Here is a 6,724-nt window from a genome sequence, read left to right on the forward strand (position 1 = left end):
ACGAAATTAGGGTTTTTAAATTGCACGTTTCCCAAAATTATCAGCTTTCTTAGTAACCGCCAACTTTTTCCCTGAAAATCGGGATTCTAAAAAATAAATCCACTTTTCCCCCTTCGCGTCAAATACACACTCGGAGCCTGACTCTTTCAATAGCTCGGGTTTCATCCGAGCTTGATCTCGCTCTTTTGATCGGGCTTATTCCATGGCTTGGAGCATTCGAGCTCGAACCATCTTGATCTTTATCCTTTATTTATTGATTTCTTGTGAGCCTGGACCTCACTCTTTTCTTTCTTGCTAGATGTCGCAGAATCTTAAGAAACGGTGGGGGTCAGTGCTCGCAATCCCTTACTCTCCAACAACTCCAAGTCCAGAATCTCCCTTCACTTGAAACCAATACCTGATTCGCGAGTACAAAGTGAGGTGCGAGCAAGAAGATATTCGAGCCCATTTCCGATGCTAGATCGACGAGGTTGAAGAACGAAAAAGGAAGAAACTTCGGGTTGCGATTTATCCAGATCCGGATCCCGAGCTTAGACCGATCCCTCTCGATCCCAAGCTCAAACTAACGGTTGCTTTCAAGCCGAGCGACCTCAAATTCTTACTGATGGAAGAATCATCAAGTTATCCATCCACCTCATAGCCTACTACCATTTCCACCTCGAGGGGGGAATTCTTCGAGGTCGAGCATTATTGGAGCTCGATTTCTTCGTTAGGACAAATCACCAACATCCTTGCTCGCCACGGCCTAGGATTACTAGGCTCTCTGAGGTGTCGAGCTCCTACCTCAAATGAATGGAGCTGCTACACCCCGGGAGACGGTTGTCCTGAAAATAAGCTGAAGCTCGCGGCATGGAGCCATGAGCATATGAAGGCAGGGGCCTTGTTGCCCTTGAAGTCCTTTCTAGATTTTTTCGGGCTCGCACCCTTCCAGCTCCAGACTAACTCATACAGGGTCTTGTCAGCCCTAAGGTTGCTATACCACGAACTGAGGTGGGAAGGACCGACGCCAAGAGAGATCTTGTATCTCTTTTGTCTGAAAAGCAACCCCTCCCGAGCTCGAGGAGGAGATGGTTTCTACTATCTGTCGAGCTATCCCAGGGAGAAGAAGATCTTCAAGGACATGCCCAACCATCCTCCTAACTTCAAGCTGGCGTTCTTTTGGACAGACGACCTAGCTCCCTCAAAGTATTACTCGTTCAGACGAATCCGTAAGTATATGATTCCCTTTCCTTCCATGCTAGATTTTCGCTTAGGATCGAACTAATCAGAATGTATTCAATTCTTTAGCCAACTATCACCGTCCTACCCCTACGGACGCAATGAAGGAGCATAAGGAAGCTTTTCTCCAGCTTCCATACGGTAGGCGCTCCTTGTCTTATCTTCTTCATGAAGATAAGCTTCGAGCTTGTGGTCTCCTAGAGAAGAACCAGTCAACAAATGATATCGCCTACTGGAAGTATACCAAGTGGGAGTACTCCCCACTGATAAACTTCCTCCGAGGTGAAGCTCGATAGCACGATCTCCAGCTCGCCATCGCACGAGTCCGTGCTCGGGGAATGATGCCAACGACAAGGCGTCGAGCTCGAGTGACAGAGGTAAGGTCATACTTAGCTCAGCCTTGTGGTCACCTTCCCTTCTTAATCATAGACCCGATACCCTGATCTTACTCCCGGATGATAGGGATAACTTTTATGTATGGTCTTGGGTAGATGATAGGGTCCATAGGTTCGATAGCTGGTTGGGGAAATACTAAACAATGTATAGTCTGAATGAAGTCTAGGATAGGATAGCCGTCCAATATGGAACAAATGACTATAGGGACCTTTCAAGGTTGAGGTCCACGTATAGGGAAGGGACTCCCGCAGCCTCCTCTGAAGATAAGGGAATTACCTGGTCGTCGAGCACGAGCTCGGGGGAGAGTTCCAGTTAGTTGTCTTGTCACTTGTCTTTGTTTCCTTTAATTTCCTGCCTTATGCCTTCTTTAGCATCTTTAAGCTCGTTTTCTAATGTGATTTGATAATGCATGCACTATGGACTCTAACCTCGAGAATTTTCTCAACAGTGGCTCGGGGGCCAAGCAAAGCAAGCGCCCAAGAGCCTCACAAAAGACTGGTCGTCCTGCTAAAGTCCCTAAAAGGACCGAGGTGACTCCTCCTCCAACTCCTTTTGCTGCGATCCCCACTCCCCAGGTCGACAATCCTGTGGCAGATGCTCCTTCTCCGCCTCCTACTGTCCGGATCCTTCCAACCGTTGGCCCAGCTCTAAAGAAACCAGCTCCCACTCGGGAACGCTTGTTGTCGATTTCTACTCATTCTGATGAGTATGTCATCGACAATGCTGTCGTGACTCACGGGGCCACCCTCGGCTCGGACGTCCTGTCTCGAGTATGCCAAAGCTTCAACAATCTCAGGGCTCCTCAATGGCAGTTCCTGGTCAACGTTCGGGACTCTAATGTCCTTTATGACAAGAGTACCGAGCTCATTTCCTCGGTAATTTCTCTTACTTCGTTATTTATTGTGATTATATTCGGAGCATGTCCTAACTTGATTTGTTTGTGTGTTAGGCTCTTGCTGCAGTTGCTCAGCTAAATTACAAGCTGAACAACGAGGTTCACGCGAGCATGTCTTATGCTCGAGAGTCAAAGGATCTCCAGCTCAAGCTCGCAGACAAGTTCAAGACTGCAAAGTCAGAGCTGGAGGCTGAGATTAAAGAGAAAAACTCCAGGGTTGAGGAGCTCGAGAAGCTGAATGCCGATCTCAAAGAGAAGTTCTCCAAGGTTGAGGAGCTTGAGAAGCTGAATGCCAAGCTTGAGGAGGAGAAAAAGAACACCTTCAAGATAATAGAGGGTGAAAAGGCTCGTCTTCTCGAAGAGTTTAAGCAGAGGAAGGATTGGGCAGTTGACATGGCCATGTATAGGATTTGGGTCAACAACATCGACCTCAACACGAGCTTCTTAGGTACCTTTGAGGACGAGCTTCTGGCAAAATGGCAAGCTTGGCTAGAGGCGGAGGAAGCTGCTCGGGAGGATGTTGAGAAGGCTAAGGAGGGTGATGAATAGGCTAAGGAGGATGCTCCTACTTCCTAAATCTTGATCATGGGCTACGTCCCTTTTAAAAAATTTGTAATAGTTTATAGCCTTTGTTTTGTATGCCCTTGGGGCAAAAAAAATATACAGGTCATAAAAGAGCTATTTACATTTGATATTTTTAATACCATGTTCGACTTTACTTTAATATTTTTGCTTTACATCTCTCAGATCGAAATATTTTAAGCAATTTATATTAAAGGTTTGCTTTTATGTTTGTTTATTCGTACAAACATATCTGTTGGATTTAAGCTCGAGTTTCAATGCATTCATGCACAGTTTAGTCGATGTATCCACATCCGATCTCGTTATTTGTCAAGGTCGGAACTTACTTTTACCATGCACTCGAAAGTACTTATATGGCGTGTAAGATAGGTAGTTTAGTTATATCCTGATTTTCTAGTCACTTTTCCTCGTCCTCGAGTAGCTCCCCAAGGTTGTGAGGTCGAAACTATTTTTTTGCAAGATATTCCATCCCCGATCTCGAATTAATTTGAAGTGGATTTATTTATACTCCATCTTTCTGTCGATTAGTATTAGCTGGTTTGTTCCAAACTTATTTAGCTCGCGTCTGGTTTGTAATCCATACACTTATAATTTTGATAATATGGTTTCGTCCAAATAATCTTAGCTTGTGTCTGGTTTGTAATCCATACACTTATAATTAATAATAATTTGATTATATCCAAATAATCTTAGCTCGCGCAACTGGTTATATCCAGACACTATTTTAAATAATCTGGTTATATCCAAATTATCTCGCGCATCTGATTATATCTAGACACTTTATTTTTAATAATCTGGTTATGTCCAAATTATCTTAGCTCGCGCATCTGGTTATATCCAGACACTTTATTTTTAGAATACACTTTTAACTTTTATGTCGGGTTAATGGTCCAGACATTTGTTAGTTTTTGTGTATGCTATATTGGAGTTATTTATTTTTTTCAAACTAATGGTATATATACCACTGATGCCCCCTTAATATCCTATGAGTGAGATCATAGGTTATTAAATCAAGAGAGTTTGCAAAAAATACTACACACTGAAATAAAAATGACTTTTAGTCGAAATTGAACACTTTATTAACAAGAACATTGTAAAGATAGACAAGCATGGTTACATGAGACATCATTCCTACACTATTGATAGTAAGGTCGTAGATGTTCGCCATTCCAAGCTTGTGGTACCAATTCTCCGTTTAATCTCGCCAATTTATAGACGTTAGGTCGAATAACTGACTCGATTTGGTAAGGTCCTTCCCAACTAGGCCCAACTACGCCAGCGGCTGGGTCCCTTGTAGCTAGGAACACACGCCTTAACACCAAGTCTCCCAATCCGAACTTCCTATCCCGAACCTTTTTATTAAAATATCGGGTAGCTCGCTGTTGATATGCTGCATTTTTAAGTTGAGCTTCATCTCGCCTTTCTTTAATAAGATCTAGACTTACTTCGAGCTGGGATTGGTTCGAGGCTTGATCATAAGCATGGCTACGAATAATGGGTATTTCGACCTTGATTGGTAACATGGCCTCGCATCCATATGCCAGGGAAAAAGGGGTATGTCCTGTGGAAGTGCGAGTTGTAGTTCGATATGCCCACAAAACTTGGGGCAACTCCTCGAGCCATTTTCCCTTCGCTTCTTCCAATTTATTTTTCATAGAACTCTTGAGAGTCTTATTTACCGCTTTGACTTGGCCATTTTCTTGGGGATGGGAAACGGAGGAGAAGCTTTTTATTATCCCATTTTTTTCACAAAAGTGGGCGAACAATTAACTATTGAATTGAGTACTATTATCTGATACTATTTTCCTTGGCATTCCATATCGACAGATGATATTTTTTACCACAAAGTCCAAGACTTTTTTCTAGGTAATCGTTGCTAGAGGTTCGGCCTCGGTCCATTTTGTAAAATAATCGACCGCGACCACCGCATACTATACTCCACCTTTGTCAGTTGGAAAAGAGCCTATCAGATCGATTCCCCACACCGCAAATGGCCATGGGGAAGTCATCATGGTTAGCTCGGATGGAGGAGCTCGTGGAATTGTAGCAAATCACTGCCATTTATCGCATTTCTTGACATACTCGAATGCATCTGCTTTGATAGTGGGCCAGAAGTATCCTTGTCTTATAATTTTCTTTGATAGGCTATGCCCCCTAGTGTGGTCTCCACAAAATCCTTCATGAATTTCTTCTAGGATTTTCTTGGCCTCGGGTGGAGTCACACATAGGAGTAATGGCATAGAATATCCTCTTTGATATAACCTTCCTTCCACAATAGTGTACCTGGGAATCTGATACATCAATTTCTGAGCCCTATTCCGTTCTGTTGGGAGAATGTCGGTTTCGAGGTAATCAACTATTGGGGTCATCCAAGTTAGTTCAGAGCCTATCATGCATACATCTTCCTGTTCAGGCTCGCTAATATTGGGAGTTGACATGTGCTCAATAGGTACTACGTTTAGCGCACTGACCTCGTTGGACATGGCGAGCCTGGCTAAGGCATCTGCATTTGAGTTTTGCTCTCGGGGAATCTGCCCTATCGTATAGAACTCAAAATGTTTGAGCGCGGCTTTCGCTTTTTCTAGATATGTAACCATCTTTGTGCTATGAGCCTAATATTCCCCTAGGATTTGGTTAACCACCAACTGCAAATCACTGTAGCAATGTATTGCCTTGGCCTTGAGCTCTTTGGCCATTTGGATTCCTGCTAATAATGCTTCATACTCAGCCTCATTGTTAGATGCTTCGAAGTTGAATCTCAAGGCAGAGTGGAATCGACTTCCAATTGGAGTGATTAATATAATCCCTACCCTCGATCCATTTTTGTTGGAAGATCCATCGACGTAAAGTTTCCACAGCTTGTGGGCTGGGGTTAAACCTTCGTCATCAGACACTCCCATACATTCCACAATGAAGTCTGCCAGGGCCTTCCCTTTTATGGTCATTCTTGGATGATACGTGATCTCGAATTGCCCGAGCTCAACAACCCATTTTAACAATCTGCTTGAGGCCTCTGGTTTGGACAATACTTGCCGCAGTGGTTGGTCAGTCAGCACATGGATAGGTGTGCTTGGAAATAAGGTCGGAGTTTTCGAGATGAGTGGATCAGGCTGAGAGCCAGTTTTTCCATTATCGGGTATCTCGATTTTGCCCCTAGTAACCTCTTGCTAACATAATACACTAGTTATTTCACCTTCTCGTCTCATGGACGAGCACAACACTGATGGCATGCTCGGTTGTAGCGAGATATAAGTACAAGACTCCTCATGTGATAGGCTTCGACAAGATCGAGGGTTTCGTAAGATGTTTCTTTAGTTCCTGGAATGCGAGCTTGCATTCCTCTGTCCATTCGAATTTTTTTCCCCCTCTCAAAAGTTTGAAAAATGGTAGACATCGGTTTGTAGATTTAGAGATAAACATACTTAACGCCGAGGGAGACTACTGTGGACTGGTGGTGAAGGGTAATAAGCTTGTGGAGACTACTGTGAAGATGATCCAAACGAGTCTACAAATTGTCGAGTATGTGGTCGTGCCGAGGGAGACTAATGCAATAAACTCTCAAACTGACCATACCTCTGATGTTGCTGCGACAAACTCACAAATTGACCATATCTTTGCTGTTGCGGTTGCTGC

The sequence above is a fragment of the Humulus lupulus genome, chromosome 6 (genome assembly GCF_963169125.1).
Source record: "Humulus lupulus chromosome 6, drHumLupu1.1, whole genome shotgun sequence".
Taxonomy (NCBI): Eukaryota; Viridiplantae; Streptophyta; class Magnoliopsida; order Rosales; family Cannabaceae; genus Humulus; species Humulus lupulus.